The following is a 20,138-nucleotide window of genomic DNA, read 5'->3' on the forward strand; positions in this document are numbered from 1 at the left end:
TGGATCATGTATTCATTGCTGAATTGATACTGAAGGAATAGCCAAAGGAAGGTCATTGTCATAGACTAGGTCTAGATAATATTTTCACCCCTGGGATTGGAGCATGGGGTTGTCCCACTGTTAACCACATGAATCAAGAATGGAGAGATTTCCCAAGGAAAAAACAGGATGTTGTTACCATAAGAGACAATAGATGCTACACAGGCTAAAACAACAGATCTCCACTACACTAAGATATAACCAATTATTCCTGGTGTGTCTTGAGATCTAAGTTTGTGAAAAATAATTGTTAAACCCATCAAAACTTAAAAATATAAGTATTTCAATTTACCTTATTTATCACAATACGAAAGACTGCAAATTCTTTCAGTGTTTCCCAATCCTTGCAGTTGTTATAATTTGATTCCTTCTCCTCTATCCTTGATTTAAACAGAAAAAAAATAACCATAATTGTTTCTACAAAGTAGGGTACTTGATATAGTAAATGACAAATAACTGCTCAAAAATGTCATTGCTGTTATGATTATTACTATTATTAAAATATTCAACTTGACACAAGTTTTGGGGTACCTGTTACATACAAGATACTATCAGATTATAGGAAATCAAAGATGAAAAAGGATTCTGATTTTAAGAAGCACAGAGATAAATGTAGAAGATATGTACAAAACTCTAATACTAGGCAGAATGGAACAAGTTTCTAATAAGTGCTATATGTGTAATACATGTTTACGTATTTTAAATATTAAGTCCCTACTTAATGTCTTCTTCAGATAATATTAAAACAAAAACAAAGGACCACATTTTCATCCAGCTTTTTCTTAAAAGATTAGGGTCTTTATGTACATTTAACCTTGGATTTAAATTGGATGTCGCATTAACTGGCAACCAAACAGAGTAAATAACAATTGATTTAATTGTTATTAATATATTATATAAAAAGACTAAAATTAAGATCACAACAAATAATATAGTCAAAATGTTATTTTTCAGCACTTAATACTATATTCCCTTTATGTATATCCTTCTCTGGATTTTTCCTCTACATGAAAAAAAAATCAGATTATTTGCTTTCTTTTTCATAAAAAGCATTTTAATTTAGAAATTGCTTTTGAATTAAATGACTAGACTGTTACTAAGCAAGTATCAAACATTTCTTAAATATGGAGATGTGAGCATATAAAGTCTATGGTAATTCATCTGATATTTTGTATATTATTTTTCATATTATTTTCAAAATAAATATTTTCAATATTCTTTTTAAAAAATGTATTATACATGTGTGTAAGTATGTGTATTCAAAGAAAATAGATGGATTGAGTATGAAAAAGAAAGCAAAATCTCAGCCAAATTGGATTAATTTTAAATAATAATTTTTTAGTTCTGCATTGGCTTTGTTAGTCTGCCAAGACATAGTATTTTTCTAAATATTTTTGTTTCTTTATTATAACTCTTGAAGTACTTCTAAACAGACAGCCATTCAGATGTTCGGGATTAATGACTCTGCTCTGGAAATAGGGCATTTTACAGATACTATCTATCTCTAGAAAAATCTAAGACAAGAGGTATTATCAGACTTGGTAAAATATATTCCAATTTAGAAATCATCAAGTAATCAATTTAATTTTATTACGAGTATGGGACACTATAAATCCAGTAATTTATTACTTAATAAATACAAGTTTTCGCTAATACTACAAAGGCCAGGAATATACTTGTCACTTTTTAAAAAGAGAAGACTCACTTTCCATATAAAGTCATGAGTGGTAAGTCTGGTCCTTTGCAGCCAGAAGAGGTCTGCGAGTTATTTTCTATGAAAATACTCCTTTGCTTTTATAGAGGTAACTCTGCCATAGGGTGAACCTGATGACTGATGGAGCCATCACTCTGTAAGGAGCTAAGTTGACCACTGACCTCGAGACATCCCCTGCACTCCTGACTAGGGAATGCCAAACTCTTGGCTATCACAAATGAACTATTTCTGCTTCATTCACATAACATTTCATTTGCAAAAGTCATATGAACAAGGCAAAATTTTTAAAAATATTACCTTAGAAAGGAAATGTCTTTGGGTAATTATCTTGCTAAGCTAATTTCTAAAAAGATTGAGTCCTATGGACATTAGTATCAGGAAAAACCAAAATACAATAAATTGTGACTAAACTTTTCTGTAAAAAAACCAAGATAAGAATTTGTCTTGCTCTTAAGATGAAAGCGTACAAAGACAATGAAAGAATAGCAAGAGAATCAGGAAAATCAGAGAGATGGTGTTTGGCAGGAATACCTGTAAGAAGTATCTAGCAGAAATTGTTTACTTTCAAGTTATTTTCGTTACGTCAGTGTATAGCCTCTCCTCTCTCAACACCATCACCTCATCATATGTTTCCCAGGCAGCATTTGATAGAACCTCAGTTAAGAGTGATTTTTTTTTTTTGTAGAGTATCTTCCCCCGAAACATTGTGAATGGGGATAAATTTCAATTCTGAGATATATGAGGTAAACCAACATATACAAAAGCATAAGCCCAACGGCAGATGAAGCAAGATCACAGAAGCTCCAGTAAATTCACATGTCAGAGAAAGGGCTTAAGTTTTCAAAGGTCATGTTTGAAAATTCGAGCCTATCTTAAATGATTTCAAAGGAGCAGGAAACTCTACTCAAAATATCTGGCTTACTGATATAATATAAATGAGTTTGGTGTTTGGGGTTATTTCATTTGCTGAATTTGTCAAACTGTTGTTTTAGAAAGCTATGTAGAACAGATATAAGTTGTCACATATCATCTTAAATATAAAACTCAGATAGTATTATGTTTGCTGCAGGAATGTGTTATGCTTCCTGCATCTTCGAGATGTGGATCACTGCCTGACCATATGAAATAAAACCAACCAGAACTCTAATTACATAATTACATGATTCTCTAATTATGTTAAATTCACATACAGATTGCTTTTTACACCAGCAATTTCGATACTAGTTAATAGGGTACTTTATATAAAATATGAACCAATTGAAATGGTGTTTAGGGACTAATAATAAAATAATAAGATTAGAACCATGACAAAAAAATCAATAAGCAAGAAAAAACAGGATTTTTAAAATTATTTTTTATATTATTCAAAAAGATAAAAGCAGCACACTTTTGAAGAGCATAGCTTGCCCTAGTCATGCATTCCCTGACACTGGGCATTCCTTTGCTTTTACTCTTTTCAGACCCAAATATTTCCTCACCCAGAAAGCAAAATGATATAACAAAGATTATTTTTATTTATAAACCTTTTGCCACTGGAATCACATTCAAAATTGAAGATAAACTATAGGGAGGAATAATTAACTGAAAGGCTTTGTTGGAGTGCTCAGGGAATACTCACACCTTCATAGATCACACATAATTAACTATGTAGTCTAGCAACCAAATCATGTGAGAAAAGATATGGCAATTTTTAGTTTTAGCAAATATGACTAATTTTGAGTAGCCTTTTTTCTACTTAACCCAGAAGCCAATATACATCTCAGGGTGTTTTGTTTTGTTTTTTTATTTTTTTATTTTAAGTAGCTTAGTATAATCTGTATTCATAAAGCAAAATTTTCTATTTGGCTCAATTATACTTCTACCAATTTACTGTGTCTCTGGAAAACATTTTTTTTTTTTAATGTGTTCTTAGGTAACTGCAACAAAAGAGTTATATGCATTTAATTTTATTGAGCCCTGTAAGTTGCCCCAGTGATATTGTCCTTGAGTTTTATGATTTGAAAAATAATGCATGTTCTTACTTGGACATCTTTATTGGATATTGCTAAAGGTTTTGGGAATAAACCCTTGTATGACTATATTAAATCTATTTAGGGAAAAAAAATACATTTCCTATGAGACTTAGCAGTTTAATACAGACTTGAGCAGAAACAGGACTTGAGCAGAAACCTTAGAATGTGTATAGTATTAAAGAAGAAACCAGAAGATAAAGGGGGGAGTGTAAGGGTTATACCCAATAATGCGCACATATACACATACACACACATGTACACAAACACACACACACATAGCACCAGTGGTTTTCAACAAAAAGATTTTAGTGAATGCAAAAATAATAGTGGTACCTTAAAAGATTAAAATATCTTTGGTAAGTGATAAAAGAATTTCATCACTGGGAATAATTATTATTTTATAAATATTTTCCCTCATTAAAAATAAATTATAGAAATGGTCTACAACATAAAACTTAAGACAATAATAATATAAACCAATTAGAAAATTTACTCGGGTCCCATTTCTTCAGCCACAAATTCAGTTTGAACTGAATTTGTTGCATGAACTGGGTTTCCTTTGTTTGATTTTATGTTTGTACTTTCAGCTAGCTATACACGGCATGACAATGCTCATTCTTGCTTACCCTATTAGTAAGATTTATCTTCGCAATGTGTATCAACTGAGTAAAATGGCATTCTCTGGGCAGTGTTTTCTCTCATTATGCTATTCTTCTTTGATGGAGTTAAAGCAGATACGCAGGCCTCAAAAGCTGCCTCAAAAGATGTGACAAATGTCTTCCCTTGACACCTTAAGTGAAGCTCTCTGACAAGGAAGCCATAAATCTATAATCTACTTAAAGGTGGAACAAATATCTGTCTTTTTCATTCTTGTATCCCCACCACCTATTAGAGTAAACATGTAGTAGTAAAATAAAATTTGCTGAATTATTTAGGAATTTACCTACTGGTTCAGAGATATCAACTCCAAAGGAGCAGAAAATTATTTTCTTATGTATTTATTTTGAGATTTAAAAAACATCAGATTCACATTTATTCATACTGAATGTTTAATAAATGAACCATAAAAATATATTCAAGACAATTCTTTCTAGCTTTGGCAATCTCAACAAAATGCCTTTTGGAACTGAGAGCAAGAGATATGATAGCTTCTTGCAGAAATACCATGTTAATTGAGTTTTCCACAATTTACTAGAAGCTCTAATGACTGAGATATTATATTAATCATCTCTTCCTTAGCACTGTTAACTTAAATATTTAGGAGCTTAATAAGAATTAAGTGAAGAATGTTTTTGATTATAATTTTATAGTTAACTCATATTTAAAACAATTACAACTCTTCCGGAGTTGCCTGCCTAAAGAATTATAAGGTAATACAGTGTGGAAGCCTTGAAAATGTTTCACTCTTTCAGATCTGCTGTGAAGAGTATCGGGGACTCATACACCCAGATGCTACATCTCTGAATTTTCATCCTGTCAGCAATCATATTAATCTGCTCAGACTGCCATAGCACAATACCACAGACTGGTGGATTAAACAACCAGAAATGTATTTTCTTACTGTTCTGATGGCTGAAAGTCCAAGATCAAGGTTCCAGCATGATTGGTTCCTGGTGAGACCTTTCTCCTGGGCTTGCAGATGTCACCTTCTCTCTGTGTCCTCATATGGCCCTTTTCTCTGTACACAGAGAAAGAGCTCTGGTTACCTCCTCCTCTGCTTATGAGGACACCGGTCCTATTGCAGTAGGGTCTCACACTTAAGATCTCATTTAACCTTAGTTACTTCCTTAAAGGCTCTATCTCCAAATACAGTCACAATGAGGGTTAAGATTTCAACGTATACATTTTGGGGAACACGATTTAGTCTGTAATAGCACTAGACCCTCCAATGTGGCACTATTCCTCAAGAGACCAACTGGTCGCTTGGAAAATTAAATATATTTGGGCTCCTCCCATGCTGAAAGCAGCTGTGGTTCATCCTAATAGGGGTAGACACCTATGTGGGGTATATGTTTTCCTTTCCTGCCTTCTGAGACTCACTATCTTGAGGCTTATAGAATACTTGATCTATAGGCATTGAACCCCTATAACACAGCATCTAATTAGCAGAACCATTTCATGGCAAGGAGGTATTGAAGTGGACCCATGACTATAGGATTCACTGATCATATCACACATCTCATCATTCAGAAGTAGCCAGCCTCATAGAACAAGGAAACAGTCTTTTAAAGGCACAGTTGAAGCTCTAGATTGGAGGCGATATTCAGAAAAGATAAGGTGACATCCTTCATAATGTTTTGTATACATGAAATCAGAGAACTCTATTATGATGCTATATCCCCAATAGGAAGATCACAGGGGTCTGGGATCTACGATGTGAAAGCATTGAGTGGCCTATCTTACCATTGCTCTTGCCATCACTCCTGAAGTCCTACTGGAGAATTTTTATTCCTATCTAAATCATCCCTGGGATCTCCAGTGTTGGATGTTCTGGTGCACAAAGGGGGCATAGTCTCACCAGGGGACACAGCATGGGCCTCACTGACCTACAAGTTATGCCCACCCACTACCAGAGAATTTTGGATTTCTTGTGTCTAGGACCAAACAGGCAAGAAGAAAAGTCACTTCTGTGGCAGAGATAGTTGATTGTGATCATCAGGAGGGATCAGGAATGCCTTCATACAATAGAAACAGTTAGGAATACACATGGAACTCAGGTAATCCACTTGGTGCCTCTGGCATTCTTTGGCTCCACTGGAACTGTTAACAAACATGTGCAATAACTGCCTGAGGAGAGTATAATTTTCAAGGGCTCAGACTACTAAGAAATGCAGGTTTAAGTCACAATCAGATAAGCCACTAAGAACTGATGAGATGATAGTTGAAAGTGAGGGGTGTTTGGAATGCATAGTAGAGGAGGACGAAGATCAGATGTGGCCTCTAGATCAATGGGAGGGACACAGGCTATTGCTCATACTACTAACCTCTCTCTTCTATATTTTGCCTCAGGTTTAGAGACCACAAGTACATGAGGAGCTGCTCCTGGAGTGTGTGTGGAGAAATAGACATATACCGAACAATGGGTAGATATTGGTAACTTTGATTATCAGCTGGGCAGAGCACAGTTGACAGACAGCCCCAGATATCATATCTCTGACCCATCACCACACTGAAACTTTTAGAATTGCCCTACATTTTGAAATTATTCCTACCCAATCATTTTTTTCCTATTTGCTCTCCTTTACTTGGCTCAGACCTGCCTCTTGATCTGAAGATTCTCCTGGTCCTCTCCAGCTTTCTCCCCTTTTTTGGTACAGGCATTGCCCTCTATAAATCTCTTGCAAATTTAGTCCCATCTTCATATTTGATTCCAAGAAGACCTGAAACAACACAAAAAATATGTAAGTACAAAGTGTCCAACTAGAAAGAGAAGACATGATAAAAGATAAGGAAGAAAAGTAATAATTATTATTGACAAAGATTATAGGGGATTTTTAAATTTTTAAATACATTTTACCCTTTACAAAATTGTCTACAGTGAGCAAATATTTTTGTAATCAAAAAAGGTAAACAAAATAGAAGTGTCTAGAGGATTTAACAGCATATCTAAAGACAACATGGGCTGGAGAATTCTGAATGGGGGGAGGAAGATTCTAGGGCAGCGATCCTCAACATTTTTGGCACCAGCAACTAGTGCTCCTATGAGAATCTAATGCCTAATGATTTGAGATGGAGCTGAGGCAGCAATGCTAGTGCTGGGGAGCTGCTGCAAATACAGATGAAGCTTCGCTTGCTAGCCCACTGCTTACCTCCTGCTGTGTGGCTTGGTTCCTAACAGGCCACAGGACAGTATTGGTCTGCAGCCTGGGGGCTGGGGACCCTTGTCCTAGGGAACACCTCCAGATCAAAAGACTTTACAGTCTTACTTAGACTGTAATCCAGGCAAACACCAAATAAAGCAGTATCTACCATCTCCTCTGCTGAGAGGAAAGAAAATTCTTTCTCCCTTCTGAAAGCCACAAAGGCCATTTATCAGATTACCTGGATTCAAAGCCTAGTGCCACAGTAATGATGCCTGAGCTCTTTGCCTTAATCTCATTTGTAAAATGAAACTAAAAATAGCACCGCCATAGAAGTTCATTTTAGGATTAAATGAGATAATATAGTAATGTGCTTAGAAAAGTGCCTGACACATAATTTGAACTCAATTAGTATTATTTTCTCATTGTTTTTCACAACGATCTCTCATATACTTTGAATAAAATATGAAACTGAATTATTAGTTTACCATCAAATATGTGATAAAACAGGAATAAAGACTGAATAACATGGAGTTTGGAAGGCATTTTATTCTAATGATTTTCTGATTTATATAATCTCATTGTGTAACTCTAGGTTTCAGGATTTGAAACTAACTTTAAAATAATGCGGACAAGCAAAATATATGGGATTCAATTAGAAAGTACACCGTGTTTTCAATTGTAACCATTGAGACTTGCCAAATTGAAATAAGTCTTACAAAATGCCCTATCTGCCATATATTTGAGCCTTCCAAAACTAACGGAGATATTTCATGAATACCAATTTTTACATGGAAAAAAAGAAAACACTGTCAATGAGTGAAGAAATTTTTAGGACTCCCAGTCCTCAACCCAGCTGATAGAAAGTAGGAGATGACATTCTCAGGACATCTGTTCACTAACTTGATAAAGCTCAACTGAAGTTAATACCAGGCATTGTTTGCTAATAACTGGCATCATTTTTACTTTATTCATTAAAATAACAATAAAAAGTGTTAATTGAGAGCATACTGTGTACCAAGTTCTGTCACAGAAGCAGGAGATAAGGCAATCAACATAACCAACTGACTTACTCCCTCGAAAAGCTTACATCTACCCAATAGAAAACAACAGTAAATAAGTAAACTAATACATAAACAAACTAATTAGTGTCATTTATATAAAACGAACAAAAGAATAATGTGATCGGGATGATTGGATGAGGACACAGGGAAGTAATCTATTATAGACATTGCAGACTATTGTTCATAAAAAGCCTCTCTCTTAAGAGGTGTACTTAAGCCAAATTTGAATAAAAAGAAAGAGCCAGGCAGTTGAAGAGACTTTTCATGAAAAGGGAGGAGTAAGGGCACATACTTGAAAGAGTATCTATATTGGTTATTAAAAGAATAAAAAGACTATCCACATTATTGGACCCAGAAAATGAAAGGGAGAGTAGGAGGTAAGGACAGAGGAGTTAATCAGACATCAGACTGGAGAAGAATTATGTCACGATTCATTCTAAATTCATTGGGAAGCTTTTGGAGGATTTTAGGCAATGAAGATGTGACATCCACCATTTTGAAAAAGTGAATTTCCCCCATGATACTTTAACTTTTTAGCAGTCTGACTAAATGTAAGTTACATGAACAGTATTTTAAATTAAATTATAATACATAAAATAGCAAAAATGAATTTATCCACACAAAGATATGTAGATAAATATGAAATAACACGGAGTTTGCAGAGAAACAAAATAGGAGAAATCAACAATCATTATATCACACACACAAAAAAATGTGAAGGCAATACCAAGTATGGGAGACATCTGAGTTTTCTTAGAAGTTATTGATCTAAGGAAGAATTAAAGCCTCATAAGTCTAACAGAACCCTGGTCTGCTCATGTCATTCTTCTCTTTATCCTTATTTAGAATGAAGAGCAGCCAATTATTCTACACTTCAGAAATGTCTAGGTTTAGAAGATCAGATTATTCCTTTAGGAAGTTACTTCTCACTGGACTACCCTGATGCTGCCTAGAATAGAGATTGAAAAATGTCAGCATCTGCAGACACACTCACAAGTTTTCTACTGGTAGATGCCAACTAATTTTACTCCATACATTTGTTCTGCCATGTACTTTCAATAAATGTCATGGTGTACTCAGGAAACAACTCTAAAATTAATCGCACCTGTGGTAATATGTCTTTCAATTGGATAAGCTAAAGACTCCTATGAAATCTCACGTGAAGTTTAAGTATCAGATGTGGCCATTTAAAGTAATTAGGAACTTGTTGGAGGAGTTTTGACTTTATGTGTAATTTATTTATATGCTACTTTGGTCCAGAAAGAACTTTTAAGAAAGTATGCAATAAAAGACATATGCCATATATCAAGTAAGATTAATTTTTAAAAAAGAGAAGAAAAACAAGGCAAAGAGAAAATAAAATTGAGCCAGCATGAGCTTAACACAAAATAAATGCCATTAACCCTTTGGAAGGTTCACAGATCGGCCCCAAGCTTTCCATAAGAATGGCATTTATTTAGTTATATTCTCAGTGTCAGATCAAAATTTATCCTGTAGACCCTTATAAAAGACCCCCTTTAATGAACTGAACAACTTCCCCAGTAACATTCTTATGGTAAATGTAGGTAAGCTTCATGGCATTGTTGTTGTTGTTGTTGTTTTATAAAAATCAATGAATGAATTGTCCATATGTACACATTCTACAATAATAACATTTCTTATTTTGTATTTTAAACTGCTTTTAGCATTGAGAATAAACAATTAAATTGTTTACACTGGAGTTGCAAGAGGTTGAAAATAATGTCCATGATGAGGCCTCAATCTCTCTAAATGCTCTTTACTCAGATGGACACTTAAGCAAAGAAAGCTGAATTGCTATAATCATGTATTTATTGAATAGGACTAAGTCTAAGGGAGGAATGGTAGCTAATAGGGATGTGCTGGAAAAAAAATTCGCTTCCCTAAGTTTCTTATTATTGGTAGATGAGAAAGTCATGGCTCAGAAACAGAGCATAGAAACTACTCTAAGGGTGCTTGGGCCAACTGTGTTTCCCTTAGAGAAGAGGTTCCGAATCGGAAAACAACAAGGAACATAAATTTCATATACAGTTTCTGGGCCAAAGATTTCTTTAAGATTCAGATGAAAACTATGTACCTCTCACTGGAAAAAAAACACTCACATTCTAATCTCATCTCTTAGTCCACCCTAGTTTTAGAAAAAATTTCGACACTGAGGATTTATCACAAGGGGAAAAAAATTCCCCGGAATTTTTATTTTCTTGATTTGTCAAGCTGTGAAATATGAAGAGAGCTGGCAAGTTACAGGTACATACGCATAGAAAGTATTTTGTCTGAAGAAAAGGGTGTAATGGTTTAAAAGTGACTGTTTGATGTATCAGATGTGGCCATTTAAAGTAATTAGGAACTTATTGGAGGAGTTTTGACTTTATGTGTAATTTATTTATATGCTACTTTGGTCCAGAAAGAACTTTTAAGAAAGTATGCAATAAGAGACATATGAAATTGTGACAGATGTACAATGAGGACAGTTGGTCTGGGAATAATATTGTCAGGGATAGAGAAAACTCCAAAAAGTGTATCATTGGTGGTAACCATGATACTGGCACAACACAAGGCGACAGAATTTGCTTCAACAGGTTATCTTAAGCCTTTGCCTTTGTGCACTATCATTCTTTACATAGTGTACTTTTTAAGTCAGAGACCATGGGATAGTGCTATATTCTCAATAGGACAGATACATGGATGCTTCCAGGAAGCAGGAGTTTCCTACTTATCATCCCTTCCAATTACGTTCTAGAGGATTTTGTGCTTCCTGGTCCTATTACTCTGGGCTTGTCAGTGCTGGAGATCTCAGTACCCTAATGAGACACACTTTTGTCAGAGACACCACAAGGGACCTATTGAATTATGAATTACAGCTGCTGTCAGAGCTTTAGACTTTTCGTGTCAAGTGCCCAACTGGCAAAAAGAGTTTGCCAACCTCCCTGAGTACTGACTCTGATCAGCAGGAGGTAGAGCTGCTTTTACACAATAAGGGCAGGAGAGAATCTGTGTGGAAATGAAGTGATCCACTTGGGTTCCTTCTGGTGCTCCCTGGTCCCACTGTTACTATGAACAGACACATATAGAAATCTTAAACTGAAAAGGGTATGATTATTAAGGGCTTAAAACCTCCACTAACTTGAAAAAAATCAAAGTATGGTAAATCCTGTATTACAATAGAACAGATCTCTAGCCACACGTTGCTCCCTACAATGTTCTGACCTTATTCTGATTTCACATTTAGTAGGCATTTGCCCAGTTCCTGAAATGTTCTTTCCTAGAAAATTGATACAAATGTTTTCTTACCTTTCTTTGTCTTTGTTCAAATATCACCTTCTTAGTAGGACTCTCACAACTAACTGCCCTTTAACACTTAACCATTGCTTCCCAGTTGCCTATACTCCATTCCTGCTTTACTTCTCTCCATGGCACTTATTATTACCTAAAATCCAACATAATCCACTTTTTATTTGTTTATTACCTACTGCCCATCAACTCAAATGTAAACTTCAAAAGATAAATTTTTGTTCATATACCACTGTATCTCTATCCACTAGAACAGTGTACCAAATGGAATCTCTTATGCCAAAGCCCATTACACCAAATCTAAACTTAAAACCTGACCTAGTTGCAGTTTCAACCTTCTTACAGAATGTAATCTTAATCAGATAGTTGGAAATTTTCTGGTCAGCTCCAACGAGGCAATTTGTTATTTGGGCCCTCTCCACTCTCCCCTACCGAAACAAAACTAAGAAGATCATCCTGATAAGACACCTATCTTTCCCTAAGGAAAGATAACCTTGCCTCAAACAATCCTTTCTTTTCTTTTGCTAATAACTGCCTCGTCCCATCCACTTTCAGCCTATAAAAGCCTTCCATGTTGTACAGCTTCTCAGAGCATGTATGTTTACTAGATGAGATGCTATGTAATTCATAAATCATTCAATAAAGATAATTACATTTCAAAAGTTTGTTCTTTAACACCAGCAATTGTTACAGTGTAAAGTGACAAAGGTGGAAACCGGATTATAATGGTGTTACAGTACAAATGAACACTGAGAAAATAGCATCATCATCAATATTATCATCATCATTATCTCAACTGACAGTGATTGCTTATTATGTGGTAGATACTTTGCAATCTGTTCTGCATGCATTATGATATTCAGTCTTCTTAACTCTATGACATGGGTCCTAATACTATTATTTTTTCTATAGCTTAGAAAGTTTAAGTATCTTAATTAAGATAGAGATAATTAGCAGAGGTATTATTTCAAACTGGATCTGACACTAAAGCTTCAGTTCATAACCTGAACTCTCTGGTGAACACAGAAATCACAGAGAGCAGTGTACTTTGTAGTACACCAAAGAAATGGAAGAAGACAGAGAAATATTAAAGTAATTCATCAATAAGAAATGCAAACATTTCTTATTTAAAAAATGTGATTTAATAAAAATGTGAATAATGTTTCTAAAGAGTTCAGAAAAATACCAAAAATCTAAGAAAAAGAAAGCTTTATGCTAAACCATAGGTTTACATCATTGGCTTTATTTTTAAAAAAAGTAGACAATAACTATGCTCTTTCATCAGAATCTAAAAGTAAATTCTAATGGAAATTTAATTAAGAGATATTACAATAAAAGAGCAGAATCATCACAAAGACAGGCAGTAGCAACATTCTAAGTTAACTAAAGAAAAATAGAGATTTCTACGGAGGCATAGGCAATAATATATGTTCTAGAATACCACACCGAATTTTCAAATCACTAGGTTTAACCCATGCTAGGCACACACACACACACACACACACACACACACACACACACACACACAAATGCATCATGCACCAAATGGAAGTTTATTCTGCCTTTTCTGTTTTGTCTTTGAGGTCTATTTGAGATCCAGGTGCAAGATATAGAAAAGTCTGTTATCTCAGAAGCATACAGCTAAACAGTCTGTTACTTTTGAAACATTCAAATTTCAAGGAGAGTTCTGTTGCTTGAATGAAAAGCAGGTGAAAACTCCACAGAAAGGTATTAAATCATAAAAGAATTGCAGATATGGAATGCACTTAAGTCAAGGATAAGAAACAATGGTAGATACATGGATTGTGTACAGACTAATCTCAGTTAATATGAAAACAGAGGACAAATTTCCTTTGGAAATTCTCATTGCATTTATTGTTATTTATATTTTCACATTTGTTGAAAGAAATCTTCATTACATGAAAAATTACGCAAAACATTTACTATGCTTTAATGTATACATACTAGAATTTTAATTTTATCATATTGCTAGCTTATTTATATATTTCTGCACACATGCACACACAGTAATTGAAAACCTCCTGAGTACTAGATATCGTTAGGTTCTGCTGCAAATACAAACAAAATTTTTTCCCTGCCCCGAAAGGCAAGTAAGTACCAGAAACAATCATGTACACTGAAAAATGCAACACAATGTGAGACTTGGTATGAGTATAGGTAGAACCAGAGTCCTGATTAAAAACAGCTGATTTTAAAGGAAAGCTTCAGACTATGTAAATTTTGGGGAATGAAGGATATTAAAGGATAGATGTTGGTCATGAAAAAATCTTGAGGTACTGAAAAAGCTCAGTGAGACATTCAGTGTGGCCAGAGCATGGGCTGCTGCTGTGAAGTGAGAGGTAGAAGACGGTATTGGAAACTGAAGTGTTTGCATCAGGTAACAAAGGGAAGGCAAAGGATATTTTAAATAGGAAAATGACATAATCAGTTTGGATATCTAGAAGATCAGTATGGTAGTGTGCAGGGTGTACTTGAGTTATCGGAGATGAAAGGCAGAGGCAGTACACACCACGGGTTAAACAAAATGAAGACATGGTCTAAAAGAAGTTGTGAAAATTAGTCTAAATCAAGGTGTGACCTGTTTAGGCTGTTTGCTTTAAGCGTTAGTGAACTTAGGTAGATGCTATGTATGGAATTCATAAACATATCTTTTGTCCAATATCCTTATCTCTTTACCTTTAAGAAAGAAATGTTAACAGCATAATTTCCTAGGAATACTTAAGTTTGTGAGATCTGGTCTAAATTTAAGAGTAGTGGAAGAGTTGGAGAGAAGGGGTCAGAAGTCTTTCCTTTGCTGTCTCAGGTAAAGCTGATTTTCCAACGGTGTATTTGTGATGCTCTCTTATCATTAATAAACACTCTAATGTTTTCCAAAGTTTGGAAAACAATTTTTGAATAATGTTTGAATTATGAATGTTTGTTACTATTGGGCCATTTTAAATTATAACGGTTTCGATGGAAGTTGCTAGTCATAGTCTTATGTCTTGAAGATTATCAATATTTCATTATATACCACACATTTTATTCTTGGGTTCATTATTGACATCTACTGATCCTACACAAACTATTTAGTATTTAATGTGTAAGTCACATTCTCTAGCAAACAAGTACTAGCAGAGGCACTGAGAGATATATCACAATCAATGAGCCAATTTCAGGTCAGACAGTAAAATCCAAACATGAGAAATCAATCCACAATTGAAAGAAAGCAATGGAAAGTCTGACGAGAGTTCATTTTATGATAACTACTTTGTACTTCACAGTGAGAAATAGTTGAGAAGTGTGGAGGTCATCATTAAAAGTACAAAATTCCATTCATCATGGGAACATTTTTAGAGACAATGATTTTGATGGAAAAATTCCACAGCATATTTTGAAATCAAAATCTTCTACAAATAGCTTATCCTATCAATTCAAGACACGAAGTGAAATGAAGCAAATCCTATAATTCTGTGTATGAACTCTAAACCGATAAAACAATTATCCAGTTATTTTCTGCGGTGAGACCTTCTGTACTTGAAAATGCCAAAAATGTTTTCTTTCTTTCTTTTTTATTTTTTTTGTTATTGTTCTTTTCTGCTCTTGTGTTGGGAGGAAAATGAACCCATATTTCCATTACTATTTCTACGTTTAACAAATATTTAACAGTACTGATAAGGAATTAAAATGTTTAGAGTGTCCTTTCACCAAAAACAAGATGAAAACATTATTTCGACCTAAATTAAGTTGCTAATGATGTATAGTATTTGTTCTAATAGCAAAATCCTTAATGAGAGGGAGATAAGAAAAACTACAATTTGAAAGAAAAGGATAAGGTAGCTGGGAGCTAAAATAATTTAGCACACAATATAACTGTATTTGTGGCAGAAGTAAATGCTTTTAAAAGGGGCCTTAATGAAATTAACTTCTTACAGTTAAAAAAGTTAATAGTTATTCAGTGGGTCATTAATATACAACTGGCCCTTACAGTTTGTTCATAAGTCTTGATTATATAGTAGTTATTTTCTCTGTTCACTGAATAACCGCATAAATCACCAACTTACTTTCCATAGATATGACTGAAAATAACAGAAATCTACCATTTTAAGGCTGTAAAGAATTCATTTTACAGCTGAAGAAGCTGACATGCAGTCTCCTGAATATTAATGTATAATATTTATTGAAGCCTTTCTCTGTGACCAGCACTTTACATGTTCTATTTCATTTAAGCCTCACATCAACCTCTGATCCAGTACCATTATTAGCCCCACTTTATAGAAGGGAAAATTGAGAACTTAAATAACCTTCTAAAGGCCATAAAGTTAGCAGTGGCACATTTAACATTTGAATATACATAGTTTAACTAAAAAGTCTAAATTCTTAACTATTATATCACATTACCTCCCAGCTCACGATGAAAATTACAACAAAAGACTTCAGGAGCATGAGAAAAGTATAAGAAAAGCTATTGATATTTGATATGTCTGTCACAAAGAATTTTTCGACTCTTTATCAACATGAACTGCAAAAAAGACTTGTGAATGACTGACAGTTTTTACTTAAAATTGATTAATATTCAACCATTTATTTAGTGACCCTACGAGCTAATTAATTGGAGGTTATCACTTTTTTAATGGATCTGTCTCTTATATTTCATGACAAGCTCATTTTATAAACAGCAAAGCAAATCCATTTTATTTTATTTTACACTTGACCAACTTTTTGTTTATGCCTTTTTAAAAAATCTAAGTTAACTTACATAGTTACACAAATGCGATACAAAAATTTTATAGATCAGGCAACGTATGACACAGATATTCAATTATTATTGGACATTCTGAGTCATAAGGCCCAAGGTACAGGATAATAGGCACAATATACACTTACTGTAGAGCACTCACCTGCTAGTTTCCACTCAAAGCTTATAGGTTACTCAGTGAGGGGTCAGAGCAGCACACTGAAATGGGGTCTCTATTCTAACCAAAATCCAGACAGATTCTGCAAGTGTGCCTCTTTGTTTGTGAGTGAGTTGTGTAAGATATAGAAATTTGTTTTTTTCTTTAAAGAATGTACCCTGACATGCTGCAGACTTCTTGGCCCCTAGGATCAACATAGATATGGCAGGCTTCTAACTTTTACGAAGTTTATCTCTCATGCTTTGGCACTTGTGTTTTACTAATCATCTGAGTATTCCCTACTTCCTGCTTACCAGATCCAGTGAATTTAGGGGAGTAGAGAAAATAAAGAAAAGTGAGCATACTCTATTAGACAACACTCATGGAGACAAAATAAAAATATGAGAAAAAATGGAAGGAGGGATGTTATGGTACTACTGACTTTACCACAACAGAAAGAGATCAGTAATTGATCTGATCTTGCTTTAATTTGTTTTCTAAACAAACAAAGATAAATATTGTCTAATTGTCAGAAAAATAACTTCGGTACTGGTTCACTGCCTTTATTGAAATATTTTACTTTCTTCTTAGACAATGAAAATCAGTAGATAATGCCTGTAGCAAACTCATGTCTTTTAGTGCAGTGTTAGGTTGAGAAGAACTACTAAGATGATATAACTGAGTGCATTCTGATCTCGGCTGTATTTATATTAAAATGTCAAGTAATTTTTACATGTGTGACACTGTTCTCTAATGTTTTTCTTATTATTCTCCTATGACAATTTATAGCAAAGATTGGTAGAATTTGATGGGAACTTTAATTTAACATATGAAATGAAACTCTTTTTTTGGTGTTTGGAGTTTTCTTCATTCGAACTGATATGAATTCGAGGTTACCAACTAGACTAATATTCCACAGCGCTGTTTTGACTCTAAAAACGGATGTAATTTCAACTACGTTTTCATTATATATGAAGGCTAACGATGAGCTAATTATTTTATCATTCATAAATTTTACTCTTAAAAACAATTTTGAAAAGGTGCTCTAAAATTTTTTAAATATGTCATAAGTACACTGTCACCAATGGTGATTATTTTTGAAGAGAAAACTAACTCAATGTAGCTATTTATTTATTTTTCACAATGGTGATCTGTTTTATCTGACTGGAAAAATAGATGCTCCACCAGTCAGGTGATGGTGGCCTTTATCTTCCTCCTCGTCGTTGCGGCTCTGGCCCCACAATGACCCTTCTTGGCGTTCTTCCCACGGCCTGGGCTGCCACCCACCCCACAGCGGGACCAGAAGAAGTCTGCGATGTGCTTCTGGGAGTCCAGGCAGACAAGGAAGGATGGGATGTTCACCACCTGCTTGCAGATCCTGATGTGGTGCTGACAGATCTGATGGGTGGACTTGGCCAAGCCCAGCTTGAAGACCTGGATCCACAGGCGCCTCTCCAAGAAACCCTCAGTCTTCAGGCCCAGGATGTAATCCAGCCCTCATCCAGCAAAGCGCCGCAGCAGGGCTTTGCCTTCAAACAGACGCCGTGGGTCTTTCTCGTCCAGCGTCCGCAGCTCCCGGGCAGCCTTGTGGATCTCGGCCAGAGTAAATTTGACCCTCCAGACCTCACGTTTGTTCCGGGGACCATACTCGCCTATCAGCTTCAGCTCTTGATAGAGACAGGACTTCTTGAAGTCATGTAGGTTTTGCGACAAACCCAGCTCTGGGCCACCGGCATGTTGGCGCCGCTTGTGCGTCTGCATCTTAACTAAGCACAGCCCCCCCTGATTAAAGTAGCTATTTTGTTTCAATTTTGAAAGTCTATGATTTCACTTTCTCACCTATCTACTCCTCCCCAAAATAACAAGAGCATAAATAAAACTGTATGTGGTTATGATTGTTGATACCTACAATGAGTTGAGTCATAAGGATTTGCTAGAAGACTGACATATATTTATATACATATATAAATACACATACATGTATATAGATATGTTCTATACATGGGTTTCCTAATACATATAAAAATGTATAAACAGATGAAATGGAGTGAATCGTAGTTCAATTGCATCAACTTGTTCTTTTATAAAGAACTAGCTTATCAACTATTTAAAATAATTTCAAAACAGTGCTCACAATATTTTAAACATACCGTCATACCATTTACATAAACATATAGAAAATAACATATAATTTGTATAAATTATAACCTAATGAAGCTTAAGAAAATTAGAGCATTTTCTAGGTAAATAAATATTAACTAGAAGCAAGGATTACTATAAATGTGGTACCATAAAAAAAAAAGCAAAAAATTTAAATAAATTGTGCAATAATCTACCACTGATATTATGCAACAAGAATTGCTCATTCTGTTATTTTATTACAATTTCCACTTTTACTTTGCAAGTTAGCAGGATTATTTTGAGCTGGCCAAACATATTTTTGAATTATATATAGAATAAGCAAGCATATGACTTAAATGAGATATTTCCTCCCTATAGAATAATGTGTACCATTTATAGTACTTCTTAAGATGAACTTCCTTTTCATATTTAACAAAATTCTTGAACAAATATATAGATCAAACTGGACTACATTACACTATTATGTCTTTTTACTATAAAGCACATGTGAAAACAGAAATAACAATTGGATAAAATTTGTTTACAGTGTCTTGATGAATAAATTCTTTAAAGAGTATATATTTTATCAGGTAAATTTTCAACATCAAGTTTACCAGTTATTTTATGAGATAATAATTAGTTTTTTGATATGAAATCAAGTTATAAAAATTGATTTTTATAAGGAAACTATATAATTTAAGAAAAATAATTAGAAGCTATAATATCTAAATATGTGACTAAATCTGGTGTATATCATATCCTACTATAAAAGAAATTAATTTGAAATAGTAAATTTTTCCCAGTTTTGTTGAGATATAATTTATAAATAAAATTGTATATATTTAAAGTGTACAATATGATGATTTGATATACATATGTATTGTGAAATGATTACCATAACCAAGTTCATTAACATATTTACTTTGTGTGTGTGTGTTGAGAATACTTCAGATCTACACTCAGCAAATTTCAAGAATAAAATGCAGTATTATTAACTATAGTCACCATGCAGTACATTAGATCTTCAGAACTTATTCATCTTATAACTGAGTTTGTAGCCTTTGACCAACATCTCCTCATTTCTTTCAACCCCCAAATTCAACCTCTGATAGCCACCATTCTGTTCTGTTTCTGAGTTTAAGTTGTGTTGTGCTCTATTTTGTTTTGGTCTAGATTCCACAAAT

The 20,138-nt window shown here is 34.3% G+C and overlaps 1 pseudogene; it reads right to left on the bottom strand.

The window, feature by feature from the left end:
* Window positions 1-17,989: 17,989 nt before the first annotated feature.
* Window positions 17,990-18,664, bottom strand: LOC120583151 (40S ribosomal protein S9-like; annotated as a pseudogene).
* Between the last annotated feature and the right edge of the window lie 1,474 nt (window positions 18,665-20,138).

This window comes from Pteropus medius, unplaced genomic scaffold (genome assembly GCF_902729225.1).
Source record: "Pteropus medius unplaced genomic scaffold, Ma_sr-lr_union100, whole genome shotgun sequence".
NCBI lineage: Eukaryota > Metazoa > Chordata > Mammalia > Chiroptera > Pteropodidae > Pteropus > Pteropus medius.